We start from the raw sequence: 24,577 nt of genomic DNA, 5'->3' as shown, positions 1-24,577 counted from the left end.
CAGATTTGAATGGGCAACATCTTCATGTGTTGACCCTCATTTCATTAAATTTCTATGCATTTGCTGAAATTTGCATTCATGCATGTGAAGCCTTAAGCCTGAAAATTGAGAAGTTGTGCACGATAGGTTTGTTGACAACATTACTCCTAAACTTGCTAAAGTAGTATTTAATCTTACAAACAATCTCAAAACATAAAGAACATATAGAAACCTCCTACTGACAACAAAACATTTAGAAACAAACCAAGAACTCATCTTGGGTCACATGCCCAAAATGAGAATATACACCTCTTAGTGAACCTTTATATGTGGTCTACAAGACCCTACTACAAAACAAGCTCATTTTTCCATTGGATAACTCTTGTCCATATGATCCACAACCATGACCTCCATGGTAGAATGAAACCACATCTTGTGAGTACCATCAAAAGAAAGGTCACAAAAGTAGCAAGTACATTAACCTACATCACAAAGTCCAAGATTTAATTGGTAATGGTGGCATTGTTGTGGATGGACATAACAAGAACTTGGACGACAAGGCTTTCAAGGAGCCATTCCCATCTTATAAAAAAGGAGAAAACTTGAAATAGAAAACTAATAGCAAGGTAAAATATACATACTCTAATGATGACAATGTGATCAATATGGTTGAACCTATGGATTTTGAGTATTGTGATGTTATCACCATTAAGGGCAAACAAGATAATACTAAACCTAAGACACCATTTGTCTTAAGGGGTCCTGCTTCTAATACATATGACAATGAACCATCATAGTCTTGTGCCAATGTTGTCATGTGTTCCCACACTAAGTTGGTACTTGAAGGCCTTGCACCTTCTACTCCTAATCTATAACAACACAAAGTCAAACACCTTGCTGGCCCATTTGGAAATGGTGCAAAACTTGTGATGTCATTTGCAACCACTAGCTGTAGTATCCTTGATCAATTACAATGAAAAAATGCTTAAACCATGATCTTTGAATTGCTTAAAGTCTTTCTTTCTCATAGATAGATTCTCAAAAAATGCCTCACTAAGGAAAATGTACCTCAAGATATTGATCTTGAGAGGTTCCAATCTATGGTAGGTCATTTGACCTCACCTTATCATATGTCCTTCTCTAAGGAGGAAAATAATTCACTAAGTCATTGACATAACCAACCTCTGCACATTGAGGTCATGATACATCAAAAATGTGTTTATCATGTGCTCATTGATAATGGGGCTAGTTTAAACATTATCTTCACTACTTTGCTTAGACAATTGGACTATTTTGAAGATTCTATTGATCCCCATCACAAGATAACTATCAAAACATATGATAAAGTTGAGTGCAAATCCATGGGTCTTGTTGTGTTTCCTCTGTAGGTTAGTCCTTTTGAAATGGATGTTACTTGTCAAGTTCTCAACATTCCCTTAGCTTACAATATTCCACTAGGAAGACCATGGATACATGAGATGCGAGTTGTGCCTTCCACTTACCATCAATGTGTAAAGTTCCCATTTCATGGCTCTGAAGTCACTATACTTGCAAGTACTAGCTATACCTATAACATGTTGAAACCTTTGTAGCTTCTAATAGGGAATCTATAGACTATCATGATAATAATCTAAAATAAATTGAGTAGTCCCTTAAGCTAAAAGAAATTGGAATGGGTAAATATCACATAGACCTAGTTCTATATTTGACATCTCTTTCTGAGTCTCCCCATCATTATGGAAGACCATCTAAAGTGAAGAGACCTTTTGTGTTAACAGCTAAAACTAAGTACAATGGTATATTTGTCAAATCTACTATAACTGTTAAGGAGGATGATTAAAATAGAGCCATTGCAACATGGATATGAAAAGAGGAAACTCTAGTTGACCTCATAGAATAGTCTTGCAAGATTACTCCTTAAAAGTATGGTCTAGGTCTAAAAATCATGAAAACTTTGTCTACAAGTGCAATGGTCCTATTGGATGAAAAAAAATGGCCTGGTTGGTCCTATTGAATTTATAGCTAGAAGGAATCATGACACATCTGGCCTAGGCTTAAAGAAGATTCCCTTCCATCTAGGGATTAAAAATTTCTACCAAAACTTGAGATTTCATCTAAACATGAGTCGCAAGCTGAGTTAGATGACCATGAAGACAACACTGATGATGAGGATCCTTATGCTTATCCAATTCCTAATGATCTTGCTAAATTCTTTGCAGAACCAAAAGAATTTGTGCTAAGTGTCACCATAGTGGATGGTGATAGTAATTCTTCTGATGACACTACTGATTCTCCCCATACCCAAAAATAAAAGGGAGAGTCCAATCATGCTTTAGTAATTGATTACCATTTAAAAATCTAGATGATGAAGGATAATTTTTCCCTATCACTATTGGGGAATTCTAGAGTCTATCTCCATGTAGTATAGATTCTCAAGAGTAAAAATTTGACTCTCTCTTAGAAGTGACTACAACCAAAGACATAGATCAAGTTCATGCATATGAAAATAAATTCTAAGTAGGTGGATCCTCTAGGGTTAGGTAAGATGATCCTTATCTAACTAGTTTCATTGAGTCTTCAATTAATGATGTTAGTACTCAAAAGGCATTTGAACGCACTTGTAGATGAATTCAATCTAGGTCTCAAATTGCTTGTTCAAGCATTTGATGATTATACTATGAATGTAATTGAACCCCCCAAATCTCTTTCACTCACCTATCTAGAGCTCATAGACTAGAATTCCAATGCATCTAGTGGAGTCCCTACATTCCAGAATGACTATGCTCTTGCCTGCTACTTAAATTTTGTCAAAAATGTAACATCTTCCACTAGTGAACAAAACATCAACATGACTAAATCTGACATCAAATATCTTAGTCACATAATAAAAAAGAAAATAAATAAAAGGTCTGATGGTGAAAACCACATTGTGGAAATATTGGAACCTAAAATAGTAAAAATAAAAGATGTATTCAAGGGTGAAAACCTCTCCGAGGCACCTACAGATGAGATATTTGATGCACTTCCTAGTCATTTTCAAGAAAGATCATCATTGTTGATTGAACCAACATAGTTGATCAACTTGGGAACAAAAGAACATTCACATGTGATACATTTGTATAGTCAAAAGAAAGAGAGGAATTCATTGCCTTCTTCCAAGAGAAAAAGATAAAATTTTCATGGACATACTTAGATATGCTAGGCTTAGATCCTGACCTCATAATGCATCATCTATCTATTACATAGGAAGTTAAATGAAGGAAATAGAAACTTAGAAAAATGCACCCTTATGTTTTATTATTAGTCAAAGCTGAATTTGAAAAGCTTTTGAGAGCTGGTTTCATTTGTGTTATTGATTATGCTAAATGGATATCAAAAATTGTTCTAATCTCCAAGCATGAAAAATCTATTAGAGTCTATACAAATTTTTGTGATATGAACTTAGCATGTCTGAAGGGTGATTTTCCAGTCACAAACATTGATATGGTAGTGGACATGATTGTAGGATATAAAATGTACTCACTCATGGATGGATTTTCTAGTTATAATCAGATTAGGAAAAGACTACTTTATATTGCACGTGATGCCATTTGGTCTTAAAAGTGCTAGTACCACATATCAAAGGGAAGTTACTATAATTTTTCAAGACATGATGCATAAAATAATGGAAGACTATGTTGATGATACTCTGGTTAAGAGAACAAAATGCAACACGCACCTTCAAGATTTGAAGCCTATCCCAAATTGCATGGAGAAATTTAGGTAGAGATTCAACTCGAGAAATGTGCATTTGGCATAATATCTGGAAAAATTCTTGGTCACATTGTGTCTACAAAAGGAATCAAGGTTGGTCCAAAGAAAGTTCAAGCAATCACAAACATGCATCCACCTTGTAATATTAGTTAGATGAGATTCTTATAGGGAAGAATTCAATCCATTTATAGATTCATATAATAGTTGGCAGATAGATCACAACCTTTTATCAAGACACTACATAAAGGTGTGAAATACAACTAGAGCTAAGAATGTGATTAGAGTCTAATAGAGATAAATCAATACATTTCTAATCCACTGATCCTGATGATAGGAGGCCTCTTATTCTATACATTTCAATAATAGAATCATCTCTTGGCATTTTGCTAGCTCAATAAGACAATGATAACAAGGAAGGAGGTATCTACTATTTGAGTAGCATGATGATTTCTTATGAAATAAATTATAGCATCATTGAGAAGGCTTTCTTGGCAGTCGTCTTTACATCCCAAAACTTGAGACACTACATGCTCACTCATACTATGCAACTAGTTACCACAATTGATCCACTGAAGTACTTACTTAACAACACAACTCTAATTGGAAGGTTATCTAACTTAGTTATGATACTAAATGAGTTTGACATTTAGTATGTTGAATTAAAGGCCATCAAATGATGAGAAAGTTGATTAGTTAGCATAGGCACTAATGTAGAGTCTTCTTCTACTAAAAATTGGCTTTCTTAATAAATCAATTCTAATGCTCACACACCAAACTTGGGTGATGTTCTTTGGTGGTTCCTTCACACAATAGGGATCTGGTGTTGGACTATTGTTTATAACACCATAGAAGTATTCACTCCCTAAGGTGTACATGATTATGTTTCCTTGTACAAACAACATTGTAGAATATGAAGCTCTAATTAATGGCATGAATATTGTAGTTGAATGGAGGGTGGATGAGTTAAACATCTTTGGTGATTCACAAAAAATCTCAAAGCATCTAAACATGTTGATAAACCTCCTATTGAAAATAAGATGTTTGGAAACAAACCAAAGAGCTCATCTTGGGTTACACACCAACCTCTACACATTCAAGGTCAAGATACATCAAAAAAACATCTTTCATGTGATCATTGATCATGTTGGGAAACAAACCAAAGAGATCATCTTGGGTTACAAACCAGACTCTACACAGTGAGGTCAAGATACATAAAAAAAACATCTATTATGTGCTGATTGATAATGGAGGTGATCTAAACATTGTCACCACTATTCTACTTCAAAAATTGGACTATTCTAAAGAGACCATTGATCCCCATTGCATGATAACTATTATAGCATATGGCAAAGTTTAGTACAAATCCTTGGGTCTTGTTGTGTTACCTCTCTAGGTTGGTCCTATTGAAAGGGATGTCACTTGTCAAGTTCTCAGCATTCCCTTAGCTTACAATATTCAGCTAAGAAGACCATGGATACACAAGATGTTAGTTGTGCCTTCCACTTACCATCAATGTGCAAAGTTCCCATTTCATTGCTCTGAATTCAATATAGCTAGAAGTACTAGCTATGCCTGTATCATGCTAAAATCTACTGAAAACTTTGTACTTGATAATAGGGAATCTATAGACTATCATGATAACAAGCTTAAACAAATTGAGCAATCAATCAAGTTGAAAGAAACCGGAATGGTGAATATCACATAGTTATAGTTTTCTTTTTGACATCTCTTCCTAAGTCACCCCATCATTATGGGACCCTTTCTGCTGACACCTCAAACTAAGTAAAATGGTATGTTTTTCAAAGTTGCTATACCTCTTAAGGAGCAAGATGGAAAAAGAGCCATTGCAACATGGATATACAAAGAGGAAACTCTAGTTGACCTCATTGAATAGTCTCATGAAATTACTCCTAAAAAATATGGTCCAGGTCTAAAACTCATGAAATGCTTTGGCTACAAGGGGAATGATCCTATTGGATGCTACAAAAATGGTCTAATTGATCCTATCAAAGTGACAGCTAGAAGGAATCATGAAACATCTAGCCTAGGCTTCAAGAAGATTCCCTTCCATCTATGGATTAATAAATTTATATGACAACCTGAGAGGTCTTCTCAACATGATTCACAATCTAAGTCTAATGACCATGAAGACAATGCAGATGATGAGGATTGTTGATCTTAGATTGGTTTTGACAAGTGAGTGTCAACACTCTAAAGTTATTTACTTAGTTCATGCAAAACAAGTAGTAAATGCCAAGAACAATATGTATATTATAGTGCATCCCAAGTTCACAGTGAGTGTCGAGCCACTCATGTGCCAAGTCACTCAAGTGCTAAGTAGATAGTGTATGCCAAGCGATTTAGGAACTAAGTAAATAGTGAATGCCAGGTGATATAGATGTCAAGTCACAACAAAAAGATTAGTGTATGTTGAGCATCAAAGACTTGGAGTGTCGAATAAGATAGTTTTGACATATTTGTTTGTAATGGCACAAACAACTATGTAAACCATTTTTGAGCTAACTTAAGGATGAATTATGATATTTTGGAGATAAAGAAAAATCTTAAGTTGGATTACCAATGCAATTACATCCAAATAATTAGAAAATGGTAAGGTTTAAGTGCAAAATGGATGAATCTTAGTTAAAGATTCATACATCACCCTAAGTCACCAAAGCCTTCTTAAGGAGGACAAACCCTAAACTCTTTAGTGACTATGTAATGTGTTATAGTAGAGTACAGAGAAGTTTGCATGTGCAAACAAAGCATTCATGGTGGCTAGCGAGTTATGAAGTGAGTGTACATTGTAGAATTAGTTAAAGGAGAACAAAGGAAGAGAAGAGAGTACAATAAAGAGACATCTAATCAAGAGGGATCAAGAAGATAATTGTTTAGAGGTGATCTATTATCAGACAATCAAGTACTAACCGCAAGATCAATGCTGAGACATTCTAACAAATGATTTCAGTCAAAATCTATTAACAAAGTAGTTCTAATAGGCTGTATTGAAGTCATTTAACAAGGTGCTTACTTAATTGTGATTTAAAGTCCTTTGGTAAGGCACACTTCTAATAGGGTGTTGAAATATTTCATTGGATAAGACCTAATAGTCTTTATAAGCCTTGAACAAGGTAGACCTTTCATAGGGTAGCTCATGTTTCATGATCAAAACATTGTAAGCTTCATTAGATACACTTTATTAGTGAACTAGTGAAGATTTATGGGTGTCATCCCCACCCCACTTTTACCTTCTCACTTGGAGGGTTTTTGGGTAATCATATCTATTGTGAATGTTTACTTACATGAATTAGATGTATGTGCTTTACATGTTATTTTAGTTTATACATTGAATGTATGAGATGGATGTGTGGTGAAAATTTTATGGGTCCAAGTTTAAACTACTGATTCACCCCCCACCTCTCAAAAGTTTACATTTCCTATTGTAATTCCAACAATTGGTATCAAAGCCTCATTCTCTAAAAGAGAAGCTTTGCAACTTTGTGGAAAGAACTTGAAATGGAAGTCTACAAGTTGTGAAAGACTATTGAGAATTAGGAGATTGAAATAAATCTCATTTTACATCAACTAAATGAAGCAAGAGAAGAACTAAAGAAATACTTAAAGATAAGAAAGGAAATTTCTATTGTGAAGAATGACATATAATATAAAGAGATAGACACTACTAAGCTTTTTAACAAATAGAGACTCCAATGAATATAATACAATAGTTGAAGATCTAATGGAAAAGAATAAAGCCCAAGCCGAGGAAATCAAAAATCTCAAGTTAGAGCAAGAATCACAAGCCATACTACTATCTGAAGTGATTGAAGATAAGAAGAAATCCATGGAAGGCTATGATATGATTGAAGAAGATAAAATAATTTTTGCCAAAAGACTAGAGGATAAATCATTAGAATTAATCAATATTTCCAACATGCAATTGGATACTCCAAGTCAAACAATGAATGCTAACTATGAATTGAATGTCAAGGACATTGAAATAACAAAATTAAAGTTGCAAAATGAGCAATGGCAAAGTGACCTAAAAAGGAAAAAGGAGTTTCTTGAAAGTTTCAACAAACCAAATGAAGCCATCAAATACTTTGAGCAATTATTGAGATCTCCTAGATCTAATAATGACACATCTAGATTGATTTATACAAGAACTAAGAAGGAGAGTCATCCAAAAGTGCTAAAGAAATGAAAAAAAAAAGATAAGGACTCCAAACCAACTTGTCATAGTTGTGGTAAAAAATGACATACTGCTAATATGTGTAGGAGCAAGAATAGAAATCAAAATGTCAATCATAAGAGCATGGTTCACTATTATAAGTGCAACAAACAAGGTCATTAGGCACATGAATGCAAAATCAAGATCATGCACACACAAAGATTTGAAGGATATTGTTACAACTATTAGAAGTATGAACATAGAGCTTTTGAATGTAGATCCAAACCCATGTGGTCATCAAACAAGAAAATAAAGATAAGGAATATTGGCAACTCTTATAATTGAGATTATAGTACAAGGTATAGCTATCATTATTGTCAATAATATGGACATGTTCCTAAGAATTGTATTAGGACACACTTCAAAGGTGACTACAAGAGGTGATTGAGTCAAACCACATGTTTTAGCAATTTGAAGACTGGTCATATTAGTAGGTATTGTGCAACTAGGTCAAATGCACCAAGTTGTGAATTTGATAAAGGCAAAGGCAAGGTAGATGTTGAACACATTAGAGATGAAATGAATAAGACATGGAGGAAGAAAGATGATGTCAACACATCAAATGGAGAAGGGATCACTTCAACCCATGGGTTAGGTTATTACACCTCATCAAACTAGGAAATCAAGAGGTATGTGGGACTGATAATTAAAGTTTATATCATTCATCAATTACAAGGTACTTAGTACTGAAAACACTACATTGTCATAAGTAAGGATGCAAGATGTTAATAGGAATTAAAGAAAAATCTTTAAGTTTTTCATGTTGTTTCCAAGCATGAAATATTTCCTATGTGTGCTAAGTAAACATCCTAGAAAATGTCAAGCTATTAGATTGAGTAGTTGATGCCAAGCTCATAATGGTTTTCAAGTGAATGGAATATTAATGGATATCAAGTGAGCCTGAAATTGGTTGATGTTGAGCTTACAGCTATGCAAGCACTCAACATTTATTGTAGGTTTTTCATATTGACATATCAATCAAGTTTTTTATTAGTGACACACACTTATTTAAATTTTATATGGCTATCGAACTCATTGAAAAATCTATAGCTGCCACGTTATCTAGTGGTTACCAAGTGTATTCAGTTTCTGTGAAGCCCAACAGTTCAAAATAAGTAGATTTAATCTAGTAGTTCAACCTAAATAGTTCAGTGGTTACCAAGCATTGCAGTTTCTACTGAGTTTGCAGTTCATGTAATGCAAAGCTAGTGTAAATTGAGCTTATGTGTTTATTGAGTGATTCATTTTATGACAAGTTACATAGTATCTACGAAGTCACAAATGTAGATTGAGTTCAAGACTACTTTGAAGTGATCAGTATGGACTGAGCTTCTATGTCTACCGAGTGCATGATGATGTCAAGTAATGAAAATGGACATTGAGTATTAGAAATTCATCAAGACAGTCTTTAGAACCTGAGTGCCTTCATTTGGGTAGACTTTGTGATATATGTATTAACTTGTATGATGGCCAACTTTGTAATTTGGATTGGTATATATGTGTAATGTATTGTATTACATCCATATGCATAAGAATGATCATGTAAGAATGCAAATGTGAATAGTTGAAGCTAAGCATCAGATAAAGAGTAAATTGTGAAGGCTTTATCAAAAGAGGAGCAACAAAGAGATATTCATCACAAAAGGGTGATCAATACAATCAAGGAATCTCTATAAGAAAACTAGTTCTAAGTTAGAGATCTACTATTTCATCCTAATAGGTGAACCAATGAAAATCCTTCCACAAGGTAGACTTAATAGTCTTTCTTAAATCTCTCAATAGAGTGCATACTTCATTGTGTGCTTATAAAACCCCTAACAAGGTGGACCTAGCAGTCCTAATTGCTCCTAACAAGGAAGATCATCAGAAGTGATCAATGTAAGCCTTAACAAGCCAACCTAATAGGTGAAAATCCTTAACAAGCCAAACTAGTTCTAAGTTAGAGATCTACTATTTCATCCTAATAGGTGAACCAATGAAAATCCTTCCACAAGGTAGACTTAATAGAGTCCATATTTCATTGTGCGCTTATAAAACCCCTAACAAGGCAGATCATCAGAAGTGATCAATGTAAGCCTTAACAAGCCAACTTTATGTTGTAGTATTGAAGTTTCGTGGGTTTCATCCCTACCCCAGTTTTACTTTCTATTTGGAAGGTTTCTAGTTCACCAAATAATTGTGTTCAAGTGTTGTGGATGCTTTTATTTTTTTAGTTTCAAAAGCTGGATCTGGAAATAGCCATTACACAACTTAAGAAAGCTAAGGAGAAACTTTCCCAATCCCTAAAAAGGAAGGAAGGAACTTGAAAATTAGATGAATGATCATTAGTACATTGAAGAAAGAATCGAAGATTTATTCCCTTCAAGTAGTTTAGATGAAGCAAATGAAGTAATCAAAGAACCTCTAGAGAAGAATGGTTCCCTACAAGAAGAAGTAATAAAGCTAAAAAGAGAACAAGAAATTCAGTTAGTAAGGCTATGTGAAATCTTGGAATATAGGAACAAGATGAAAGAAGAAATGGATGGAAGAAACAATGAAATCCAGAACCAATCCCTTCAACATGCAGATCTTATGGATCAAATCTCCAATGCAATAGACGAAATCATTAGCCAAAGACATATCAATGAAAAATTAAGAAATGATCTAAATTTAGAAAGACAAATCAATGAAAGAATAATAAATGAGCTAAGATCTAAAAGGAAAATTAGTGAAAGATTGAAAAATGACCTAAACACTGAAAATCAAATCAATGAAAGAATGACAAAAACTCATACAAACATGGTTCAACTAAATGAGCAAAATCTCTATAGACAAAAGGGTAAAGCAGGAATTGAATACAAAGAAGTAGGTGAATCCTTCGAAAAAGGTGGTCAAAGGAATCAAAGACCTACCTGCAATCACTATGGTAAGTTAGTTCATACATCAAAAAAATGTTGGAGTAATGGTAAAGCAAAATTTAATAGAAAATGCTACAATTGCAGTCAACATGATTACAAGGCTAATGAATGCAAAGAGAAACCAAAATTTTAGGGCAAGTATCACAAATACAAGAAACAAGGTCACAAGGCATTATATTGTAGAACTAAGTCACTCAATCTAGCAGAGCAAATTGTAAAAGCAATATTTGGTTGGGACTAGAACACTTGGTGTAGATGTCATTACTATGGAGAATATGGACACATTGGCATGAATTGTGTTAAACATCACATGAGGAGAAGAGATACCACCATAAGATGTTTCACTTGTACCAAACTTGGTCATCTAGCCAAAAATTGCATAAACATAGGTAAAATTGAAGATGAAAAGAAGGCAAAAGTAGATAACATTTGAAAGTAGATGAGGCAACAATGGATTCCTAAATCTATTGAGGATTCTTGTTCAAGTAATGATGGTCATGTCACTAAAGAAGTGGGTGACTCCACCATTCTTAATTAGATTTCCAAAGGAGAACTAGAATTGCATTATCAATATCACATTCAAACAGTTCCAATTGAAAGGTGACAAAGATCCAAATCAGTATTCAGGATATATAAGGATCATTGAGGAAGATCAATATTAGTTATCATTGAGATACCTTCTCTACTAAGTAAGGTTGCGTCACAAACTCTACCGAGAAAGATTGGGAGTAACAAGACACACATGGTTACCGAGTCACAAAACCTTCACCGAGTAATCAATAAAATAGTGGATGACAACCTATCAAGCATGATGTCAAAAAAAATGTCAACTTAGCTACCTTTGTATCGAGCATTAATGGAAATTTTTTAACAAAAAGCATGAAATCAAATTCATTTTTTTACCATAAAATCTATAGTGCTATTACGAAGAAGTAATTTACAGAGTGATCAAATGACTTTAAGTGAATTTTCAGCAATTATCAAGGTTGTCATAGTTTGCTAAGTAAAATGGCATCAAGTAGCAATAAAGTGAAGAGAGGGTCTAAGATGTTGGTTCAAGGAGTAGAGTGGAAAGCACCAAATTTTAAAATTGTGCTTGCGATTGTAGAAACCCTTGACTCAAGCAAAGCTCAATTGAAAATTCCTCCAAACGTACTCTCTATTAACAATATTCATACTCATTTCAAGTGTTCTATTCAAGAAATTGGTACCCTAGAAATGGATGATGACTGAGGTGAATTGTGTATTAATAGAATTCTTAAACCTGAGCATAAGCATTTGGAAGATAAATGTTTAACACATATTCCCCACATGCCCTAAGGTTTTCAAATCAAATGGATTAGATACATTCTAAGGTAGGTGCATAATGGTTAGCTTTGGCTTGAGCAACTAGTTGTGATTACAAAGAAAATGATTCATTACATCACTGGCCTCTGTATGCTCACCAAAGATTAAATGACCAAAACCCCTTGGTCAGGTTGTGTTGGAAAAGAAAACCCTAGTTGAGTGGGATGACAGAGGCATGAAAATTAGCACTATAACCAATGCAGAGCTAAAATTTGGAATTCATGTCATAGCACATAAGATATATATTTCAAGTCACCTCAACAGTGTATCCTATGAAGCTGTGGACTTGGATTATAAAGTGGTGAAAACAATCTATCTTATGATTTGGTAGATCTGTTGTTGAAGAAACTCAATAAAAACATGTTAAGTATAAGGACATCCAAGAAAAACCCCTATAAATTTGGTTCACTTTTGACTTGCTTGTTCTTCTATGTTCAAAAGTTCTTCCCTTCCAAAGGTATAGTAGTATGGAGAAAAGATGTACCTGTATTATATCAGATAAATGAATACATTGCAAAAATGGGAGAGAACTATGTCAGCATTATGGAAAACTACTTAGAAGTATTCAAAGAGAAAATGGAAAATAGGTTTAGAATACCTAAGAAGTTAGTCAAGGATTACAAAGATGATGTATGTTTTATGGCTGATTATGACAGAGTTTACATTCAGGCAGTGAAGCCCATAATTGTATAGGTAAAACCTCTTCCTTATGAGGTAAATATTGATGAAGCAAAGGAGATTATTGAGGCTCTAATTAATGAACCTATTGATCCAAAGGAACCATATTTTGGAACCTATGATGAGGCCAAGGCAAGGATAGAACTAGAGATAAAACTCCCTCAGGTAGTTAACAAGGGAAAAAGGAGGATAGCTAAACTAAAATCTAGCACACCTCTTATTTTAACTAAAGGTAAAGGAGAAGATTTAGAAGAGGTAGAGGATGAAGAGGAATTAGAAATGGAAGAAGAACCTATGAAGAAGAAAGGCAAGGTGATCATCACCAAGCCACCCAAGCCACCCACTGCAATGTTTACTAGAAGATCTAGGAAGAAAGGTAGTAAAGTTGTGTTTAGCAAACCTCCTCTCACCTTATAGGAAAGAATGAAACAAATGGAAGAAGGTACATGCATAAGAAACTTCAAATCTTTGAAGTATGAAACAAGAATAGAGGTAAAGAAGAAACAAGTGGAAGAACTGGTGTTGACTAAAATGGGAAAATGGAAGTATTCACTACATCAAATAGCCTCTCAAATCTCTAATGAGTTATTAGAGAAAATAAAGCCAAGATGGGACTTTGCAATGGAAATAGTAAAAGAAATTTATGCACAAACCCTAAGGCAATTGCTATCGAGCATGAGAGATGCTGAGGTAAAAGAGCCTTTGAAGAAAAATGAAGATAAAATTACTCTTAGGTTCAATACATGTTTAATTTTGATCAAGGATATAGAGCATTTGGTTAAGAATGCCACAAGCATGTGGAAGAATGTTTATCATTTGTACAAACCAAGTGGCTTCCCAGTAGATTTTAGGGATAATGATGATGATAGTGATAATGATGAAGAAGAAACTTATACTAAGCCCACACAGTTTGACAATGAAGAAGATGAAGAAGATAAAGAAGAGGAAGCTACAAAGGAAGATAAAAAAGATGATAAGGAGACTAACCCAATGAAGATAGAAGCTACAATCATTGCCTCACTTCCTCACTCTCCAAGTAAACTTGTAACTATATCAAGCTCGGAGATAGCTTCAACAAGTTTGATTGTGACAACCACAAACACTTCAAATTTCCAATCAAAACAAGTTTGATTGTGACAACCACAAACACTTCAAATTTCCAATCACTCTTTTCCCCCATTCAACTCAATGTGTTTATAGAAGAAGTCACTTCCACTTCATCTATTAAGCTACAACCTCTCACTTCTTTAGCTACCAAGTCATCAATCAAATACAGTGTCTTCTACAATTTTGAGCTCTTCGATAGTAAGTACTTCAATTTTGGATACTAAAGTTTTGCCTACTTCAATTTTGAATACTTCAGTTATGAATTCTTTAGTTTTGGATTCAATAGGCATTCCTATTAGTATTCCATTAGTTATATTAATTTTTACTGCAAGTCTTAGAATATCTACAATTGTTTCCATCCCAAATAAAAAGCTAGTAAGTACAAGGATAGTTGAACCTAAGGCTAAACTGAGTACATGATTTTTTGGTAGAGAAAAGGATATAGAGGAGGACATAGACTTAGATGAGAAAATAGTAATTCCCAAATGGGACATTGATAATATTATTGTGGATCAAATGCACATAGTTGGTGAACTTCTGAAGAAGAAGGCAAAGTAGAAAAATTTGAGAGAGGAAAGAGATAGAGAATATAAGATTATTGATGATGCAAAAAATATTTTATCTAAGACAATAGGCATTAAGGTAGATTCTTCTCAACCTATTTTTTTGTAATTAGCAGAAGTAGTCCAAAATTTCAATAAGGACACTAGTAGGCATGATAAGTTAATTGAGAAAACTAAAGAGAAAATTCACAATTATGTGCTTGAGCACATTGCCCAGCAAATTGCTATCCATCAAGTTGATATTTCATCAATTTTGACCAATCTTGAATCATCTTGCACCAATGTGATATCACTTTTTGTGAGGTTATGTGATGTTTCAGAGTTCACGAAGGAAATAAAGAGCAAACTATCAAAAATCAATGAGAATCTAAAAGCCAATGCTTAGTAGTTACAACTTGACCATAGTTCAAGCTCTGCACATCACATGAAGATTAGATTTTTCTCAAACATGTAGGCAGAGTTTTTAAGAGAAGAAGCAAGCATCCGGTCATCAATGATTGATATTCAAAATATGATCCTTCCTATCATAGATACAATGCAGAAACATGTTGTTTACTCAAAAACCTTGATCCATGTCAATAACTTCTCCATTGTAGATCACATGATAGAACTCTTTGTAGAAGTACAAATTGCTCTACATACATGCAAGATTTTGCAAGAAAATTGAGATAAAACCTTGGCACTTATTCTTAAGGTACATTCTGATTTTTATCTCATATTGGTGTCTCCATGTAGATAAGTACTAAACAAGTCTTTGGTATTATTGTCAAAAAGGGGGAGATTATTGTTGAGATACATGATATGCTATATATAGAGACACATAGTATGTAGGAGAAACATGCTATGATGAGAATTTATATAATAGATGATGTATAGTATACCTTACAAAGATAAATTTTGAAAAATTTCAAAACAATATATTCTATCGAGCTAGTATCACACGGTGATGTATATAAGATTTTAGTTGATAAGTGCCAAAGGGGGATATTGTCGACACATTAGTAAAGTTTTTTATTAGTTACACACTTATTTAGATTTTGTATGGTTTCCAAACTCATTGAATAGTCTATAGTGGTTGCCATGTAATCTAGTAGCTACTGAGCAATACAATGATTACCAACTATATTCAGTTAGTGTGAAGCCCAATAGTTCAAATTGAGTAGATTTAGTCTCGCAATTCAACCTGAGTAGTTTAGTGGTTACTAAGCATTGCAATTTCTACCGAGTTCATTGTTCATGTAATGCAAAGCTAGTGTAAACTGAGCTTATGTGTTTACCGAGTGATCCAGTTTATGACAAGTTACATAGTACCTACCAAGCCACAAGTGCAAACTGAGCTCAAGACTACTTTGAAGTGATCAGTATGGATGGAGTTTCTATCTCTATGAAGTGCATGATGATGCTGAGTAATGACAGTGGACACCGAGTATTAGAACTTCATGAACACAATCTTCAAAACTTGAGTGCCTTCATTCGAGCCAACTTTATGATATATGTATTAGCTTGTATGATGGCTGACTTTGTAATTTTGTAATTTGGATTGGTATATATATTTAATGTATTGTATCAAATCCATATACATGAGAATGAGCATGTAAGAATGCAAATGTGAATAGTTGAAGCTAAGCAGCAAATTAAGAGTAAATTGTAAAAATCATATCAAAAGAGGAGTAGAAGAGACATATTCATCACAAAAAGGTGATCAGTACAATCAAGGAATCTCTGTCAGCAAACCTTTTGTAAGTAAGAGATATACTATTTCATCCTAACAGGTGAACCAATCAAAATCCTTTCATAAGGTAGACTTAATAGTCTTTCTTAAATCTCTTAATAGAGTGCATACTTCATTGTGTGTTTATAAAAACTCTAACAAGGTGCACCTAGCAGTCCTTATTGCTCCTAATAGGATAGATCATTAAAAGTGATCAATGTAAGGCTTAACAGGCCAACTTTATGCTATAGTATTGAAGTTTTGTGGGTTTCATCCCCACCCTAGTTTTACTTTCTTTTTGGATGGTTTTTGGGTCACCAAATCATTATGTTCAAGTGTTGTGGATGCTTTTATATTTTTAGTTTCACATGCATGCAATTAGATCAGATGTGATAAATTAATTATCAAATGGTTTATTGGATTCAATATTGAAATTGGTGTAGAAATTTTAGAAGTTACTAATTCATCCCTACCTCTCAGCAACTTAGCATAGTCTTGAATATTTCCAACATTTCAAAGGGTATTTGACCAATTTTTGACTTAGTTCACATCATTTCAAATTTGAGAAAGAGTGGGGATAGAAGAAGGTAATCTAGAAATCCATTCAAAGTAGTTGCAGAAGATTTTAGTAGCGATTCTACACCAATTCGTTAGATCTTACAAGGTATTTATCAAGAGTTGAGCTACACAGTTTATATTTTTGTAAACCCTAGCTTGACATTATAGCATCAAGTTAAAAGAATGTAGAGGGAAAGGAAGTTTTAAATGTTCAATTAGTTAGTAATAAAGTTAAGTAACTAATTTTCAAAGCTATACCTAATATTGCTTACAAGCAAGATCGTTCTAGTGCATTATCTATGATATAGCCAAATGTTTTAGTGGTGCAAGGTGTGAGAAAATGCTACAACTCTAAGATAGGAAGAATTGGTGATATGGAGATTAGTGAATCATACAACATACTCTATGATAACGGTGTGTTGAAAGAAGAATTCAAAATTGTTGAGGGGAAAGGGTTGGCATGAGTCATAGATTTTCCAAATGTATTCAAGACCAAGTGGATTTGGATAGTCCTTAGCCAAATTCATTATAGTTCATTATGGCTAGATAATGGATCTATCAAAATTACTAAGAGGATAATTCATAGGATTACTAGTTATCCAACCCTAGATCAGCCTAAGAAACTAAGAAGTGATTTGAAGGAGGTAATTGAGAAAAACACGGGAGCTGTATGGAACAAGAGAGGCATGACAATTGGCACAATCACTGATCCTTTGATAGACTTTGCTATAAGGGTTATATCACACAAGTTTTATGAATCTAGTAAATTAAAAGGTGTGACCTATATAGCAATGGATGTGGGATACAAAATTGTTAAGAAAGATCATACATATGATCTAACAAAACTACAACTACAAAAACTAGTTTAGAACCTAGGAACAATCTGAAAGACAAAGAGTGCAAAATGTAAATTTGGTTCTATATTAATATGTATATTATTTTATATGCAAAACACATTCCCTACATTTGGAATAGTTGTATGGAAAATTGACAAGTCAATAGCAGTGCAGATTGGTGAATACATTGAGCAATTAGGTGAGAACATTGAATTTGTTATCACTAGCTATTTTGAAGAATTCAAGTAATCAATGAAGGAGAGACTAAGAATACCAGTGTCACTAGTACAAAAACACTATGATGATTTTTTTTTCTAGTGGATGCTGATTATACTTTTGTACAAGTTGTTACACTAAACGTGAGATGGTTGAGACCCTTAGCTTGTGAAATCAATGTGGATGAAGCCTCTGCAACTATAACAACTTTACTTACAGAAGAGGTATATAAAACTACAGAGGCATTTGAGAACTATGAGTTGGAAAAGTTCAAAATTACCATGGAATTGAAGAAAACTTCTATTATTAAGAAGAAGGATAAGCTAGTGAAGAAGCTAAAAGCTAAATTCGGAGAAGGCATCGAATAGGTAGAAGAAGAAGAAGAGGATGAAGAGGAAAAAGATTATTAAACACATCACCACTATCTTTGACACAAGGTATGGGAGAGGACCAATAGGAAGAGGAGGAAACTAAAGTCATTGAAGGTGATGAGGATGAAGAAGCTAAGAAAGCACTTGCTCCTACTGAGAAAAAGAAGATAAAGGCTACATTCTAACCAATGATAAAAGCCAAAAAGGTAGCAAAGACAAGTGAGCCCAAACCAACAACACCTACTACAAGGGCTAGTACATGTGTAATTAAATGAAAGGCTAAAGAGAAGACCAAACTTACAGAGTAGGGAGGTCAAGAGTAAAAGAGACCAAGAAGGAAATATGTTGCACAAGGACATTCTAATGAGGAGAAAGCAAAGTTAGATGACAACACCCAATTTAAGGTGGTGAGTCAGAGTTCCCTATCAGATCTTGAAAATTTATCTAAAAATGTTAAGAATAGTTTAGACTTATTAGGATTTACACATATTGATTTTGATAACTTGGGTAAAGTGGAGAAAAATCAAGTGGAGGAAGCCATATATGCCATGATGCCAAAATTTAAGACTACCCAACTAGAGATTTCCAACTTAATGCCAAAGAGTTAATATGATAGAGTTGAGCAAAAATGGCACTATTGTCTAAACTTGGAGAGACAAATTAGAGAAACATCTCTAGCACAAGTGATGCCTGAACTAACTAAGGCTCAGATTGCTAAGTCTATGAAGAAATATGTAGTTATGTTTGTACCTAAATATAGAGCCTTCAACATTTTACAAAATAATATTGAAGATGTAGTTAAGAAATCCACATAAACATGGAAAGTAACTTATGGGTTAACTATAGTAAAGGAAGGTGAGAAAGAACCCATTGAAGTAAAGGATGATGAAGAAGATGATAAAAATGATAACACAGTTGATGGAGGAATAGAAATGAACACAGATGACAAGAGAATAACTGAGGAAGAGTAACATCAAGAACAAAGTTTGTAAGACACACAATTTCTGAGTGTTGGTCCTCAACATGTAATAGGTGAGAATAGTAAAATGGTAATTGCTAAGGATGTTTTTGATGTCATAGGTCAAAACATCAATGCCTTATAGAGGAACATCTCAAGAAGATACTAGATTAGTCCATACTATAGGTAGAACTTTTTAATAATCCTGTACTGGTCAGTGTGGAAGAATTGCAGAAGATAGTGTCTAACACAACAAGGGTAGAGGTGAATCCACATGAACCACCTTCTATCATTCCTCAAGTCACTAATGTACTACCTGTGGTTAAATAACTTGAATATACATCAAAAAAGGTTGATACTATTGAGAAGGATATAGTGGAAGTATAAACCACTACTAAAGAATAGCAAGAAATAGGCTAGATAAAGTCATCTGCACCTACAACACAAGATCAAGGTGCAAGTCAAGTCATTGTGGTAGAATAGGGCAAGCCTAAAGAAGGCAAGATGACACCTAAGGTGAAGGAGCACATTTCCATCCAAGCCCTGGTAACCTTACTAGTGTTTGGCACTCCTTCCACTAACACTCTTCAAAAGCCAAGAATAGATGTAGCACCATTACAAATCTCAGTCTCGAGCCTAAGTTCATCAAAAGTAGAGGAAGTCATATAGTATGGAGATGTGAGCCTTGACAAGGAGATCATTTTGCCCAAGTATGATTATGATATAATAACCATGGAATAGATGGGCATACTCCAACAAGCCCTAGCAAGGAACAAGCATCAAGAAATGCTTAGAAGGGAGCAAATGAAGAAGAAAACATTGCAAGACATAAAAGACATATTTTTAGGTGCATTTAGTTTGCCAACTAAAGATGAGACTGTCATGAGGCCAAATTAAAAGGATATATGAATATTCAAATAATATATTATATAATGATAATAATTAAGAATAATAATACTACAATCTATTATATAATAGTGATATATTTGACAATATAAAAATAAAACAATATATAAGATTATAGCATAATTATAATGTAAAATATTATATTATAATTATAATATTAATGAGTTAAATAAATTAAATAACAAATAAATATTTTGATTATAAATGATATCAAATACCAATAATAATTTTATAATGTCCCTACATGAATTATATTATGAAATGGGCATATTCAAAAATAATATTATAATATAATTGAGAATTAAATATTATTATAATTAATAATCTATAGTAATAATATTACAACAATAAGATCTAATTAAATAAATGATGGTGATTAGAGAAAACAATAAGTAATACTACCATTAATAATACAATAATATTTTCACTCTAAACAATTTAACACTCAAACTTATATGAAATCCTAAATCTAACCAATAAAGGATGGCTCACTACAAAAAAATATAAAATAAAATAAGAATCTATGTGGCTGCCAAAACTATTAACAAGACAACCCCTGCTGTACATCAGCATCACTGATATTAAGCTATCACTGAATGGCTGAAGACTCATCGTATGAAACCAAGATGCCAAAATGTTGCTCCTATATAGACATTCATAAGAATTTAACTTTGGGTTTGGATAGGTCCATCAAGTATGAGAAGTTGTGACTACATAAAATTTGTTGTTGTTTGAGAAAAAGGACATCGACGACCACTCAACTCCATCTCCTATGATAGGAAAAGACAATGGGTATATCGACTCAAGTAAAGACAATGATCTCAGAACCGATATGAAGGGCTAACTAATTGAATAAAGATCAACACTATAATAATTAGTTATCTATCAAGCCTAATATAACTAGCAACTATGAATAGATAAGCAGCCCCCCAACTATCGATAATCATGACATCTTTCAAAGTAAGTATAAAGGCAGTCGATCAAGTATCATTATAAATTGATCTTAATTATACTTAAGAACACCGATGTGTTCATTGGAAAGATAAACAAAAAAATAATCATAAGCAGAACATCTAATCATGTTTATCAAGGCTTAGTCAAGATTACTAAAGGGGATTAGTTATCGATAAGAAAAATCAATACCGTTATTTAGCAAATACTAATCATGTCATTAATAATGATAATGTATGGGTGCAATCAGAAAAATGCAAATAGAGAAATATGATCAGAATATAAGATTGATTAACATAGAAAGGAAATGGTGCTATTAGTGATGAAGGAAGGTGATTATTAAGAGACATAAGGTGTGTCTCTTCCAACATTTTATATCATCTCAAAGTATAAGATATAAGATGTTGGTTCACCCCTTAGAAGGATTCACATTAAGGGATAAGGAAGATAGAAATGTATGTACATGATATGTCAGAAAATTCTGTCAACAACATATCATACAGCAATCATTATTTACAAATGTTTTACTTTCCTTTGGCTGGTAACATAGACAAAAGACAAATCAGAAATAGTTCCCAATTGGTGGAAGCCAGTTGACTATTTAGAGACATAGCAGTGTCTTGAGCATAACATAAGCATGCCAACATATCATACACAGTGATTATCAAGTAGGACCAATTTTATGACTTGAATGATTGCATTGGAGAGAACAAATTTAATGGCAATAGGTAGTTTCAAAAATCAAATCAGAGCATATTCCCCATTATTAAATCTAAGAAAGTTATCAGACCATCTTAACCAAGTTATATGAGATATATTAATGATTCTATTAGAGAAAATATGGTGAAAGTCTACAAATAAAAGAAAGTGTTACGTAAATGAATGACCTCCAAAATGGATTCATTACAAATGGTATCAGAGTAGGTAAAAGAAAGTATTAAGTAAATGAATGACCCCCAAAATGGGTTCATTACAAATGGTAAATGAAACATTAGAGATCTTCGACATTTACTGATTTCTATGGCTGAGGTATTTCTGTAGTATATCATTATGTTTATTTTCCTTTTATGAGCTTTGCAGATCTAATGTCACGCTGTTTGGGCCGTATTGTCCATTATATAACTTTGCTAGTACCATAACCCCTAGACATGCTAAATACAGGAAAATGTGCCTCATAGAAATAAAATAAAAATAGATTCTTGATTCTCGTAAGGAAGCTGACAGACCTGTTAGTCTTCAGGCTTAAAAATCAATACCTTCTAATTTCCTACTCTTCTGCAAGTAACTGCAAGGTACTTGTGTTCTCTACTGGCACTATAGCAACACTATAGCATAAGTTGACGAGTTAGCAGCAATTTGGCATCCTTGAAGAAATATCAATAAACATTGTGTGCATTATTCCTTTGATGAAATTCTACTGCGGAGTTCTTGAAGCTTTGTGTTTATTTGCATGGAAAACCGATCACCATATATACAGATATCAACATTGAGAAGCTAATAGTTTACGGCCATGCAAAGACAAAAATATGCAGAGATGAAATAACATTACCAATAACTTCTCTATAAGGCAACTGATTTATATTACCAATCTTATTCGTGAATATATATTGATTGAGAAACCCCCGTCTTTAATGTGCTCAATGATACTCTAGTTGAGTTAATAATGTTTTAGGCTTATATAGAGACACAAAATTTTTTGAGTAGAGGGCATCGAAGCACATTTATCAATATCGACATCAAATAAGTTTCCCGGTAAACATACAGTCAGCAATATTATCAAATCCCATTTGCATTTAAACAAAGACAATAAGAAAGTTGGGATCATTAAATAATAAACACAAGCAAGGAAAGTAAATCTGCACATCATACACAAATTACAAGCTGACCATCAAATCCATTACATTGAAGATTTATAACGTAATTGACATGGAAAATAAGAAGTTTATAAACTGATAAAAAATCCATTCTAATAGAAAGTAAGGAACACAGAAAAATAGAACTCAACATGGAACTGCGTCCAACATTTATATGAAATTGCTTGCATCAAAATAAATGCATGAAAATGACAAAAGGCAATAACGTAGTGACGTTTCATATCTCTTGGGAAGGAGGTTATAAAAAACCTGACTTTCAAATGCTTGAGTAGTCAAAGAATTACTTAAGGTATGAATCACACGTCATCTCCAATTTTTGTGAAGTTGCCAAGGTAAATATAGTTGTTATTTGAGTAGAACATTATGTTGTTTGAGAAAATATAAAGAGACCTAGAAAAGGTGATCCATATGAAAAACATCAACAAAAAAGTACATAATTTAAAACAACAAAGTGCATAATTTAAAATAATCAACAATTTTTTTATAGAGACATAAAAGCATTCAACAAATATATGCATAAGAAATGCAACAAGTTAGGTACTCTTTATCTTTTTAGTTAAAGATATTAATTTATATTTGTATGGAACTCTATTTATATTAGAATACATGGGATGTAAATGTGTGTCTGTGTGAGAGAGAGAGAGAGAGAGAGAGATTATAAACATGAAAATAAGATAAATATCAACTTAAGTAGATACATGTATAAATATATATCTATGTTAGGATACATTTCTAAGGAATCATAATGATATTAGGAACATATTCGAATTATAGTACATAGGAATATATTTCTCATCCACATTATGATATATTAAGGTAGGGAGTTTGTGGAGGGAGAGGCGGAGTAATTTTGAGCACATGACGAATATCCTCTAGGGAGCCACTCGTAGTCCGTTTCACATGCCCTTTGACATTGTAAGTCTTTTATCTTATGATGATCATAATAAGGAGAGAGAAAGATTCATGTACCCTATATAAATAAATCTTCCAAATGATTAGGTTCATTAGATTAACACTCATCTTCTCATCCACATTAAGATATGTTAAGGTAGGGAGTTTGCAGAGGGAGAGGCAAAGTAATTTCGGGTACATGACAGATATCCTCCAGGGAACCGCTTGTAGTCTATTTCACGCCCCCTTTGGCACTATAAGTCTTCCATCTTATGATGATCGTAATAAGGAGAGAGAAAGATTCCTTCCAAATGATTATGTAATGAGAAAAGGGATCATCACAAGACTCATCTTTCTTTGGAGCTATTATATGCTAATAATTATCTGTGCTTGTGGGATCCATGATCAAAAGGCGTATTGGGGGAGTATATTTTATAAATCATTCCCTTTACTCTACTTCATTATGAAAATTAAACTATAGAGAATCAACAAAGAATGTATGATGTGTCTACATCATGTATGTTGTGTGCCTTCATGCATCATCTGTCTTCATCATGTATGCTTTGTGTTTTCATGCATTCATGTGTTTACTTTGTGCTTGCTTCATGTCTTCTTGCATTAATGTGTATACTTCATGTCTACTTTGTGTCTTCATGCATTAATGTTTATACATTGTATATATTTATATTTCATAACTTTGTTAGCATAATCATTATTTTAATAATCTAAAGTAAAATGATCAAGGAATAG

The sequence above is a fragment of the Cupressus sempervirens genome, chromosome 3 (assembly GCF_028749045.1).
Source record: "Cupressus sempervirens isolate cs-2001-9-10 chromosome 3, ASM2874904v1, whole genome shotgun sequence".
NCBI lineage: Eukaryota > Viridiplantae > Streptophyta > Pinopsida > Cupressales > Cupressaceae > Cupressus > Cupressus sempervirens.
This window is presented reverse-complemented; position numbering follows the sequence as displayed.